The following is a 13,779-nucleotide window of genomic DNA, read 5'->3' on the forward strand; positions in this document are numbered from 1 at the left end:
CTCCAAGCTTTTGCAATTATTAATCATATTTTCAGGTAATATTGTAGAACAGCCAAATTACTGTTTTTATGTAATAGAGGAGAATGCTGAGTCAGAAAGATTTTTCAGCTCCTCTGAATGTCCAGCCCTGTCAAACACATGTGTGTCACCTGATAAGCATGCATCTTTTGGGAAATCCTGCGCCACGCACAGACACATTCCTCCAGAAGGCTCTGTAAAAATGACTTTGTGCTCAGGGCAGAATTCCAAAGTCATACAATAGAAAATTTCTTTAACAAAATGTGGTTTTGAAGTAGAACATGATAGAAGACTGTTCTGTAGAGGCCTCTCTTGTTTTCTGTGTGACTTGTGACTGACTGCTGTGTGTTCCTAAATATCTTAGCATAACAGATAGCCTTGTGTGAGGGAAACGTTGTCTCCCTGCACAGCAGAGGGCAAACATACCTACTAGCCATTTACAAAGGTCCAGGTTTGCATGTGCATGCATCTGTCTGTGCTCATCTGGGTCACCCCGTACAGTCTGGGAGCAAGGAAGACTGATGTGAACATGTTAAGACTCTCACTGCTTATGGCACTATGGATCATGCTTTTTTTGTCTTACTAATAGGCCTGGGTCTTCTGCCCACAAGTGTGCCTGTGGATGGGGTAGCCTACAGGAAGACTAAATTCCTGATCACAGTTGTTAGCAATTCCTTTCAACACATTTTTTTCCTTTCTTAATAACTAGGATGTGGCTTTCTGGAAGAAGAATGACAAAATCATAATCCTTAGCAGAGTTTGAGGGAAATTTGGCCAACTGTGTGATCAGTCAGGCAGTAATGGTCCTCTGCTTATTATTCATGGGGAAGCTGGTTACATCAGATTCACAGACAACTACCCAAACACCCAAGTGGCTGTGACTCCACTCCAGGAAGTACTGCTCACCTGCATGGTGGTCAGTCTCAAGTCCACCCCAGTGAACCAGCAGACTCATCCCAGGTGGACAGATATTTTTACTCCCTTTCAGACAACATAGGTGCAGACAAATGCCTATTTTAAATGAGAATCAAGGTAAATTCCTTATTTCTCTAGACAGAAACCAAAAGAAGAACTAGAGCTTTGGTTCTCTTGGAAGAATGATGGAGGGGGGTGGTAATGTAATACTTGTTAAGAAGTATGGGGACACCATCATAGCTTGGCCCTTGCTGTTTGCACTTTGTCAGACCAACCTTGGATCCATCTCATAGTTCCTTGTAGTAGTTAGCTAAACTAAACAATATGCACTTAAGAAGCCATGTTAAGATGGACCGTATTTTGAAAAGCATGAGAATGATAAATTTAAGAGAGTGAGTACTTCCGAAGATAAGGCACAGAGCTAAAATGATAAAGGAGCAGAGAGATAGCTACAGTAAGAGTTCTGCATTCCCTGGGCTTTAGTTGGGCATAGGCTTACAATTCTGGAGTTTATGCTCGTGCTCCATAATGTACCTGTTAGTTACACGTACTCTTTTGTATGTCAACTATTACACAATTAATTTTTGTGATCAGTTTAGGGAAGTAGTTTATAATCTGAATTATTGTAATTATATAATAACATTTGTTAGATTTTTACATATGTTTCAGTAGACAGTAGTATTTTCTTAAGAACCATATGATATCCAATTAGAATACTCACTACTGACTTATGTAGTACATAGAGTTAACTTTTATAATTTCTGAAAGCAAACTCTAAGCACCTACATTGATCATGCTGAGGGGACATTACTAGGACTTCGAGATATTTGGGGGAATATTATGTGAACTCCACCAACTTCTCTGTGCACAAGGAGTGGGGCAGCCCATCTTATTTCCCTTACTAGTTCCGTATCTATAGGCAGGGGAGAGGAGGACTCAGCATGGCTTCTCAGGTGGCCCGACTCTAGGCAGAAGTTTGTGCTTCCTATGTCCCCTGAGAATATCTGCAGTTCCTTGCTACTGGTATTTTTGGCCAAAATAAGGCACTTGTCAACCCTTATCAAATGGGGAAGATAGCTGGCTACTTGGTCTGGCTGACTTTGGGAGTTAAGACACTAGATTCTTTATGAGGTCTCTTAGGGTGTTATTGTCATCATAAATAACACTAGATAAATGCTTTTGTCACTCACTTAGATCAAACATTTTCCATGTCTTTTTTCATTTACTTTTTATAGCAACCCCAAACTGGCTGCTGTCACCACCCCAATTTATATTGAGGAAGCAGGGGCTTAGAGAGCAATGAAATAATTTCTCATGATGTTCTGGCCAGAATGCAAACTCACTTCTGTGGCTTCTAAAACCCATGCTTTTAACATTGCCAGATCTTTTGTCAGGTAATCCTTTAATTCCAATAATATAGAGGAGTGCATTGAATTTTAATTTTTCCCCCATTTTAAACATTCATTTGGCAGAGTGGCTCTCCACTTATTTACTCTCCAGATGTCCACAGTAGCTGAGGCTGGGCTAGGACTGAAGCTGGGAACTGGAAACTCAAGCTAGATCTCCCACATGGGGACAAGAACCAAACTACTTATGCCATCACCTGCTCCCTCAGGGTGCACATTAGCGAGGAGTTGGAGTCAGGAGCTGAGCTGAGACACCCAGCTACTGGGCTACTGTGCCAGATGCCTACCCTCGAGTGTTTGCTTTAATCTCATGGAAATCAGAATGTTCCACAGTTGTGGTGGTGAAATGAATGGTAAGTGGGGCAAGCTCTGCGACCTCCAAGCAGGAGGGAGACTACTTTGGGGTCACTGTGATGCCTCTGATTACCCCCTTTTCAGACACATTTCATACTTTTTTTTGTCCCAGCAAATACTGTGCTGTTGATACTTTGATAACTAATGTGTTTGGTAAGCTCAATTGAACATTTCTAAAATATGAGAGGGTGGGAGTAGCATTTTAGAGATCTTATTTTTTGTTATTTCATTAAACGTACACATGTTTCTTTACCGTATTAGGATGAGACCTAGTGTGTGCACGTATTTATTTCTGTGGGGAAGTAGGCGGGGCATGTGCGGTGTTTGATCTCTGGTATGCACAACTGCCATTTTCCTGCTGATTTCATAATTGGTCCCCATGAGGAAACTCCGTTACTTAATGTGAAATGGGCTTCAAAGACAGTGTAGAGTTTCTTTATCCTTAGCTTGCAGATTTGTCTTTATTCAGCGACAAAGAAAAAAAAACCACTTTAATCTGCCTTGGAGGGCACTTGAAACAACGAACTCCATGTTAAAGGCAGCAGAAGGAGCCTCCCCCAGAGTAGGACAGGCTAGCAGCATCTCTGAGCACCATGCAGGTGAGTACCGTGCAAGAGACACCTGGGACCCCCTGTTGGGACGTTTTCATGAGAGTGTTGTACAGAGGATGGTTGCTTCTTCACTTGAAGGAGGATTTCATCTTAATGTATACAGATGCCTCACTGTGGTGCGATTTGATACAGAATCAAAATAGCTTCTCTTTTAATAGGAATGTTTTGTTATCACCATACCCCTTTTTGGGGGACCACATAGTCCTAGGCATGATAATACATTAGACACCATATGCATAGTAATGTTTGAAATATAATGAGTAATTGGAAATGCAGACCCATGCAACATGCAGACTTTACCAGGGATTTGGAAGATGGTCACGAGAGACCTTTGTTTTACTTTAGTCCTCGTCTCAGTGGGTTTCTCTTCAGGGACTATAGGTCTCAGTTTGGGGATGAGACTGAACACTTATTGCTCTGTCCAACAGCCATTTTATTGCAAAGGAAGTACGGTCCCTAATGAAGAGTGGATTGGGGACTGGTATTGTAGCTCAGCAGGTAAAGCCTGTGATGCTGGAATTACATATGGGTGCTGTTTCAATCCGGCTGTTCTGCTTCCAATCCAGCCCCCTGCTAATGTGTCTTATAAGGCAGTGGGAGATTCAGAAGAAGCTGCTGGCTCCTGGTTTTGGACCAGCCTAGTTCTGACCATTATGGCATGGCCGTTTAAAGAATTAACCAACAGGTGGGAGATCTCTCTCTGTGTGTATTTCTGCCTAAGTAACTAAATAATTTTTTAAAAGAAAAGAATGGATTGGCTTGCATGATTGGGAAGTTGAATCTAGAATCTGGCCTGAAATGCCAAGTGATGCAGTAAAATGATGCTTAGCTTCCCAGGCTAGTCTGTGAGACATCTCTAACTCCTGCTATGACTCCTCCATACCCTAAAGCCTGGAGCTTCAGTTAGTGTTAAAGCATAGAAAGGAAAGAAGGGAGAGCCCTTCTCTTGCCTTCCTGGGCTCCAAGATAACTCTGTCCTCATTGCCTACCTGCCCTGTTTTACATTCTCCTCTCCAAAGTCACCAGTAGCTTCTTCCCCTTTTCTTAACTTAACATTTCCCCAGCATAGTATTTTTTTTAAAGATTTATTCATTTTATTACAGCCAGATATACACAGAGGAGGAGAGACAGAGAGGAAGATCTTCCATCCAATGTTTCACTCCCCAAGTGAGCCGCAACGGGCCGATGCGCGCCGATCCGAAGCCGGGAACCAGGAACCTCCTCCGGGTCTCCCACGTGGGTGCAGGGTCCCAATGCATTGGGCCGTCCTCAACTGCTTTCCCAGGCCACAAGCAGGGAGCTGGATGGGAAGTGGAGCTGCCGGGATTAGAACCGGTGCCCATATGGGATCCCGGGGCATTCAAGGTGAGGACTTTAGCCGCTAGGCCACGCCGCCGGGCCCGCCAGCATAGTATTTTGATGTACCTAGTTCATACTACCATGTGTATAGCTAATGGTTCCTTAATCTACCAAGAGCCATTTGTGGTAGATATCTTATTGAATGTTGGCATTGCAGGTTAAAGTTTTACCCACAGCACCACAATGCTGGCCTGATTTCTCTTATTCTATATGTAGAATAATTTATGCTTGCTTGACTTAAGCATCCAGTAACTATTTTATTTTAATACTACATGGGAGACTCAGGTGGAGTTCTAGGCTCCTGTCTTTGGCCTAACCCAGCTCTGATCATTGCACCATTTGGGGAGTGAGCCAGCTGATGAAAGATAACTCTTTCTTGGGCCTGGTGCAATAGCCTAGTAGCTAAATCCTTGCCTTGCACGCACTGGGATCCCATATGGGTACTGGTTTATACCCCAGCTGCTCCATGTCCCATCCATCTCCCTGCATCCACGTGGGTGGCCCAGGAGAAGTTTCTGGATCCTGGCTTCAGATCTGCTCAGCTCCGGCCGTTGTGGCCATTTGGGGTATGAACCAGTGATGGAAGATCTTTCTGTCTCTCCTTTTCTCTGTAAATCTGCCTTTCCAATAAAAATAACATCTTTAAAAAAAGATGTCTTGTTATTTATTAAGTCTGCCTTTCAAATAAACAGGTAAATCTTAAAATAAATAAATAAATAATAAAGTGAAATCAAAGCTTAAGACCAAGCAAAGGGAGCTGTGTTGGAAGTGTAGAGTTACTATGGAGACAGACCAGCTCAAAGTAAAGTTTACACCCTGGGGGTAGCTCCCCTAAGTCAGTCCTGCTTTCATCACTTCCTTCCTTGTATTCTTTCTATACTTCTAGGCACTGAAAGGTCATTTGTTAGCACAGTGATAAGGTGGATGCTCCACTGGTTGAGGTGAGGTTTGGGAGGGGGTAAATGTCCTCGTTTGACCTTCACTGACTTAGGTCAGCAATGAACTGATTTTAGGTCAGAGATTTATATATAAGCCACAGAGTAATAAAGTTAAAAGATGCCAGTGTAAGGACCAGCGACCTGAGAAGAGAGACCATGGTATCACAGACAACAGAGACCTAAAATCATGCATCAGGTCCACTAAACTGAAGATGAACAAGTAGATCTGACTTCTGGCTTCACTCGCAGTTTTAAAGTCAGGACAGGTAAATGAACTGTCAGCAAACAATTGCTAAAAGCTAGATTATTACCAGTTTCTCTACCTGCCATTCTAGAAGAGCAGAGGACATTATGACCAGTGACAATGGAGCCCTAATGGAGCTGGACCCAGGACGGCCTCTGAGTGAGACATGTTGACACAGGGACCTGGGGATCAAGCAAACAAGAAGGAAATTGATTTTTAGGGTAGTCAGTGAGGCCATTCAGGAGACCCTGAAATGTATGATGCCCACCCTAGACTTGCCCTAGACTCTTGTTCGTAGGCCACTAGCAGGCATGGCACAGTTGTCCACTGTGACAAGAACTCCTGTTCAAAGAGAGAGCATTTGAACTGAAGAATTTTGAACATTTAAAATGAACTAAATGAGTGCATCAGAGTCTAGACTTCAGTTAAGATATAGATCCTGTCCCGGCATGATAGTCAACTGGCTAGTCTACCTACGAGCACCAGCATCCCATGCAGGCGCTGGTTCACGTCCCAGTTTCTCCACTTCCCATCCAGCTCTCTGCTTGTGGCCCGAGAAAGCAATAGAGGATGACCCAAACCCTCGGGACCCTGCATGTATATGACAGACCCAGAAGAAGCTCCTGGCTCCTAATTTCAGATTGGCTCAGCTTAACCATTGAGACTATTTGGGGAGTGGACCAGCAAAGGAAGATCTTTCTCTCTCTCTCTCTTTCCTCTCTGAAATCTACTTTTTCAATAAAAATAAATAAATCTTTAAAAAAGATGCAGATCACACTTCTTTGGGAGCATATTAAAAGTCATTTAAAATTTAAATAAAACTTATCTATACTTAAGCAGGAATGGGTGTTTGGTGTAGTGGTTAAGACACTGCTTAGTTCAGTTATGTAAACATGATCAAAACTAAAATGTATTTATTATTTTTAAGGTTTATTTATTTTTATTGGAAAGTCAGATATACAGAGAGGAAGATCTTCCTCTGTTATTTTGCTCCCTAAGTATTCACAATGGCTGGAGCTGCAATGAATGGCAATCCAGAGCCAGGAGCCAGAAGCACCTTCCAGGGCTCCCATGTGGGTACAGGATCCCAAGGCTTTGGGCCGTCCTCGACTGCTTTCCCAGGCCACAAGCAGGGAGCTGGATGGGAAGCAGGGCCTCTGGAATTAGAACTGGCTCCCATATGGGATCCCATTGTGTCCAAGGCGAGGATTACAGCTGCTAGGCTATTGTGCTGGGCCCTATTATTATTATTATTTCTTAAAGACATTGCTTGATGGGGAGAGTGTCTAAGGAATTGCATCATGAAAAATAAAAATAAAAAAAGCAAAGCAAAGCATGAGTTCAGGCCTGACTTTCCTGTCACCAAATAGAGCACAGGGAAGAAGAGAGAATTCTGTTTATACTTCCCCAGTTGCTTGAGAAACAGTCTTCCTAATGAATGCAGAAGTAAAATGTCTTTTGTAATTTCTCTTAATGGATCAGTGAGCATAGACGGAATGTTAACATTTCTTTTCTCAGGTAAATATACATCTCATTGTGATTTTCTTAAAAGAGAGAGAGAGCGAGAGAAAGCGAGAGGGAGAGAGAGAGAGAGAGAGAGAGAGATTGCTTGGATGCCTGCATCCTTTATCAGAATATCTGGGGTGGAGTCCTGACTCCGCTTCCAGTTCCAGCTTCCTGCTGATGGGAACCCTGGATGAGACAGGTGGTGACTCGGGTGCTCGTGTCCCTGACACCCACGTATGGGGTCCAAAGGGACCTCCAGGCTCCTGCGTTCTTCTGGCCCAGCCCTGGCTGTTGCGGGGAGTAAATCAGAGGGTGGAAGACTCTCTCTGTATCTCTCTCTTTCTCCCCTATCTCTCACTCTGTGTTTTCCAAATAAATAAAATTATTTATTTTCAAATAAATAAATAAATAGAATAAATAATTTTAAAAGTATTAGAAAACTCAATATTGTTCCTCATTGGCAAGAGGGGAAGAACATGCAAATAAGGGCTATTTGTTCATGAGAGGTTGGATGATCTTTTTTTCTCTATATATCTCATCTGAGTTCAAAGGTTTTAAAATTCAGAATAAATTATTTTTTTCTAGAAATTTTATTTCTTAGTTTTTACTTATCTAAATAATACAAGGTCATTTGACTTCTTCAGAAATATTTCCAAATCGGGCAAAATATATGGCATTTAGAAATTTTAAGCCTAGGTCCTTCTCAGCCAGCCATGTTCATTAATATTTTCAGAAATATTAGCATACAGTTACCATACAGTTGGTTCTTCCTCACCCAACATGCACCATTTGCAGAAGGCTTCCTTGGTTGTTGGGGACAGAGAGGAATACAAAGCCTACTTTGTTCGCTCAGGGAACAGCTTCTCATCCATCTGGCAAGAAAAGGCAAACACGTAGAACGTGGGGAATGGCAGCCCATTCTCTGCCTGGTGCCAGCAGTGGAGGTGGTAAGAGGGAGCTCCGAAGGGGAAGCAGCTAGAGGTGAGAGAGGAGGGCTGCGGAGGCTGGGAGAGGCTCGGATGCTGCCGAGGAATAGAGCATGCCAGCTGACCGAGCGAGTTTGCTTTTGCAAGTGCTTCTTATTCAGTTTTCCCTAAAATTATTATCACAGCCTGTTGCTTGTTTCCACAGTCGTCTGTATTATGTAATGTTTCCTGTAGAGTTGTTAAGAGTTGTTCACACAGATCCCTTACTGATCATGCTTGCAGCTTCCAGAATTTCTGTAGTGATTTTCTGTTATTTTTTCAGGATTCTTTTGTAATGTAGTAACTTCTATGATATAGTAATTAATATCATTCTGAATTTTGTTTGTAATATTGAAGAAAATGTTGCCAAAAAGCAAATGAGAAAAATAAAAATACCAACAGGGTTTCCGAAGGAGTGCATGTTGTGACGGAGGCTGTTTCAGCTACAGAGTCACGGTGCTGCAGCATCTTCGCACACTCAGGACTTGGCACTCACTGTCGTCATTTGGCTCGACACATTCGGACGTGACAGTTTCAGAAAACTGAATCAGATCAAATTGGCAAAGTGCTTAGCTGCATTTACTTAACACTGAATGAGTGGGTCCCGGTCTTAATTTAGGAAATTAAAGCTTAAAAATTAAACTGAGGGCCAGTGTTGTGGTGCAGTAGGTTCACCTGCCTCCCATCATGCCAGCAGCCCATACTAGAGTGCCAGTTTGAGTTCCAGTAGAGCTCCGCAGACAGTCCAGCTGCCTGCTGATGCACCTGGGAAAGCAGCAACAGATGACCCAAGTGCTTGGACCCCTGCAGTTCACATGCAGTGGAGTCCTAGACTCTGGCTTTGACCTGGCTCAAGCTTGGCTGTTGTGGCTATTTGGTAGTGAGCCAGTGAATGAAAAATACTCGGTGTCCTAAATGGGAGACATATAGTCAGTCTCTCTCACACACACATTTTATCTTTCACATAAATAAAAATCTTACAAAAAATTAGATGAAATGGAAAATTTCCAATTTGTGCCTTTCTTTTTTTTTTTTTTTTAATTAATTCCTGTCTTAAATTTCATTTTCCCCCTACCAAGTCTGTGATCTCTCCTACTTGGCTGTTAATTCTGCTTGAACATGAATTGCTGACCCCCCTAGAGCTTTAGACAGTGCCCTGGACACAAAGGATGTTCAGTAAGTGCTCCATGCATCGGTGAAAACAGTTCACATGCTAATAGAGAGAAATAATGCAGAAGCAACTGGACACAGCACACAATGTGGTTTAATTTTCACACGTGATGTTGAACAATGTGTCTTGCTAGGGGAACTTGCAGATAATTTCACCCAGCCTGGAGTTCACCTTAATGTAAACAGGGAGGGAAGACTGATCACCTCGAACCATGACACCTTAACGTGTTTGATGATGTGGATCCCTCTTCTGCATAATGAGAGTCTTTTCAGAAGCATGTGTGTATTGCAGATTCCACATGTGTATTTCAGAATAGTTAACAGAACTAAAAATCGGATCCTGATGAGTAGTGTTGCAAAGCCTTCATTCACTTCACTGCAGACAGCTTCCTGTCAGAATTCATTTCCCATTTTGAAAATATCTCCCTGACCCAGGGTTTTCTGAACATGATTCATCCTTCACGTGCTGGCGGCTGCCCCTTGTCATGAATCCTTCCTTCCTCAGATGCTGAAAGACTTCCCTTTATATTCAGAGTTACAAGATCCATCTAAGTAACAGGGCGGAGAAAACAAGAATGTGTAAAAGATTTTATTCCAATCATTTTTCTAATTTAAAAAAAAATGTTGTCTGTTCCTGTTATTACATGAGGAAGTAAAATAATAGCTATGGAAGTTGAAACAAGATGAGCCTCTTCTCTTTCCCCTCAATCCTTACATAATTAAACTGGCAGAACTACGGTATAATTCAGTCCAATGTAGCGGCCTTCTGTGGGCCCCACCCTTTGGAGGTCTCTTCAGGAGCTGCTTGCAGTTTCTCCAGTGTAAGAGCGTGCAGTTCCAACCTGCCTACTAGTAAAATTTGGTTTCTGGTTGGGAAAGTCACATCCAAGGAGGAATTTCATGTTGGATCTTAGCGAACATACAGGGAGCAAAGGGAAATGACCCTGGAGGTGGAATCAGCAGAGTTGTCCACTGATTCTTGAGCTAGAAACACCTGATGAGAAATGTCTTCCTGCATCTGGCTGTAAACTGCAGGAGGTGCCAGAGAATGAGGAAGCTGGCCCATGGTAGCCATGGTAACTGCCCAGGCCTTAATTGATGAGGTCTTGTTTGTGTGGGAAAAAGAGATGGACAGGAGAGAGAAGGTCACATCTTAGAAAGGTTAATGCAGAAGCAATCAGCTTCAATAACTGTTTGGATACAGTGAAACAACACAAAGAATTACCAGAGTTGTTTCCAAAGTAGGGGAGCCTGGGAAAGCAGAAGAATCAGGATGCCCAGGTCAGTGGGATGGAGAAGCCAACAGGCAGGGCCTGTAGAGGTCATCAGTGGTGAGGAGGGAAGACAGACAAGGCGTGGCCACGGGCGAGCCAGTTTCATGGATACAGGATGACAGTGTTTCCAGACAACAGGGCAAACAGATACATCAATAATTAAGAGATCTGAGATTGGTTTTGTGTAGGAGGAAGACAAAATGTTAACCTTTGAGTTTACCATCTGGGACCATTCTGAAAAGGGAGAGGACTTGGTTCTGTTGGTGAGCCTGGAACACACAGTCCTGAGTCACATCCAATCACAAACCTTGTGGAAGGAATTTACTCCTCAGTTGACTACCATTGTGTAACAAGATGCCAGCATATTATTAATACCTGCAGATCTTAAAATGTAGCTTTTACCGCATTGTAACCCAAAAGCATTATTTTTACAAGCCATTTGGAAATAACATTTTGATTTTTCTTTGATTCCATTCTTTCAAAATTTCACTTATCCCTCTCTGAGATTTATTTCTAGGTCATTGATTCAGACTCTAAAACTCGTGTTTTCCATGAGCTTATTTTATGCCTATTAGAGTTCAAATCCAGACAGTTTCCAGCAGTCAAAACTGAAATAGCTTCAAAGACATTTTTCACATCTACCTTCCTTTTTCTGTCTCAATTATATCTTTTCAAAAAGTCCCATTTGGATGGCACCCAAGATGGCATGCCTGTGGTAACAACACAAGTTTTTTAGACTTAATTGAGAAATATATTTTGGCCTTGCTCTGGTTCTTGAAGACACATTTTAGTTTTAAGAGGACGCAGTCAAAGAAAAAGGTAAATTAGAGCTGGGTTCTCCTCCCTTCTTTGCTGCATGAATTTGGGACGGTCAGCTTCTAACAGTTCTCAGCCATGAAATGAGCAGATGACCTTATGAAATCTGTTAGGGTCACTTTCCAGTCAAAGCTCAGAGCGGCTGAGCCTGCTGTCTCATTCTGGCATTGACTCATCAGGCCTGCCACATGGTGGGATTCCACATCTGGACAGTCGTGGACCTGTTCTCGAACACTCTCACCTGGCTGTCCTTGGTTTGTCGGGCTCTCATTCTTTTAGCTTCAGGTTACCTCCTTTTTTTTTTTTTAACTTTTTTTGCACACGGTGGTCTACCCAATACCAAGCCTCCCCCAGGTGAGTAGTTGATGAAGAAGTGGATTGTATTGTGTTATCATGCACCTTTGCCACACTGAACAAGCATCAGAATCGATGATGATTCTAGCAACAGGGGAACCCTCTGCTCGGACTGCTCCACCTTTCATATTTGCGTTTCTCTAAGTGGGCCCCTGCATCTGCATCTGGGTATATCCCCAAGGCCATGCTCCTGTACGAATCACTAATCTAGCTTTTGTGAGATCCTGGAGGACCAGCCTATAGTTCCATCATTTTATTCCCAGGCTCTTGGGTAGCTTCTGGCAGAAATCAGATATACAGGAAATATTTATGAATCAATGAATCTAACTTTTGAGGAAAGTAATAAATAGCAGATGAGATTAAGGTGCCCTTTCTTCTGTTTATACATCTAATGCCTTGGACCTTTAAACACTAATTCACACTGCCCTTACAAAACTATGTTTTTAAATACATGAAATAAATTATTTAAGTGCCCAGACCATCAGTTCTAGCAAAATTCAGAGATCATTGTTGGCTAACAAAAATAGCTGAAACTGCTTTGCTTTATTTGCCTGGATTTTATAGTTTTTTGATATTGTGTGTTTACATTACTACTGCCTCTCCATATACTTTATTTTAAAATCTTTAAAATTTTTTAATTTATTTTCTTTGTAAGGGTAAATTTGACAGAGAGGAAAATCTTTCATCTGATGGTTTACTCCCCAAATGGCTGAATGGCTGGAGCTAAGCCAATCCGAAGGCAACAGCCAGGAGTTTCTTTGTGTCTTGCACATGGGTGCAGGGGCCCAAGAACTTAGGCCACTCTCTGCTGATTTCCTAGGCCACAAGCAGGGAGCTAAATGGGAAGTGGAGTAGCCAGGGCACAAACTCATACCCATATGGGATGCTGGCACTTAGAAGTGGAAGATTAACCATTGAGCCATTCCACCAGCCCCTAAATTATTTCCTAAGAATCCCCAACTCATCCATCTTTTTTTCAGTCTTGTAATTCTAGTGTCTTAAGCTGTAGTTTGTTTCCATGAGGTGAGCAGTGTGGAGTGGCAGAGTGAGGTAGAACCAGCATTAACTCTACCTTCACAGCCCACAACTATGTGCATCAGATATAAAGGCTCCAGAGAAAAATGAAGGGAATTGTGTTTCAACAAAGGAAATTATGCGGTCCTAGGAACAAAGATCCCACCACTAATATCCTATTGGTCTGTGACCAATATCCTATTGGTCTTAATGATCATTTCAGATTGCCAACTAATCCTGACATTTAGCTGTTTCCAGCAGTTAAATGGAGTGTCTCCCTGGTGTGTTTGGGAGTGGCTGAGACTGGTTTATGACCCCTCCTGCAGTCACACTCAAGGCACTGCTCCTTGGAAGTCTTGGTTAGCACTGGAGTATTGACTTCTGGGCTGGCTTACACTTGGTGAGCTGGTATATGTTGCCTGCGGAGGTCTTGCCATATGGCTGCTGGCACAGGGCAACTGGAATGTCTCCAGGACATGGCCCTAGGGGTGGGTCCTGAAAGTGAAGCCCCAGGGCCCTGGTTTTAGGGGAGAGCTTCTAGAGTTCATTTTTGAAGTGGGGAACACCAAAGATTTCCCCACATTTAAAATATGCGGACATGTCTTAAAAACACTGTAGCCCGTAATACAAAACACTGTTTGCTGTGTTAAGTGCTTTGTCCAGAGCCCCAAAGCAGCTGTGATCCAAGATCCTTATTTAGTTTCTTATCCTTGAATAGAAATCTGACATCAGAATTTCTAGTTTCCACTTTACATTTTTTTCTCATGTCTGTTTCACTCTATTCTCTTGTATAAGATAATGAGGTACAGAGTCAAAAGTATCATGAAATATTACC

The 13,779-nt window shown here is 42.6% G+C and overlaps 1 protein-coding gene across 2 annotated transcripts in view; it reads left to right on the plus strand.

Moving 5' to 3' along the window:
- The window catches only part of EFCAB11 (EF-hand calcium binding domain 11), a 158,947-nt gene that overhangs the window by 61,059 nt on the left and 84,109 nt on the right, over window positions 1-13,779 (plus strand). The window lies entirely within an intron of this gene.

This window comes from Ochotona princeps, chromosome 26 (genome assembly GCF_030435755.1).
Source record: "Ochotona princeps isolate mOchPri1 chromosome 26, mOchPri1.hap1, whole genome shotgun sequence".
Classification (NCBI taxonomy): domain Eukaryota; kingdom Metazoa; phylum Chordata; class Mammalia; order Lagomorpha; family Ochotonidae; genus Ochotona; species Ochotona princeps.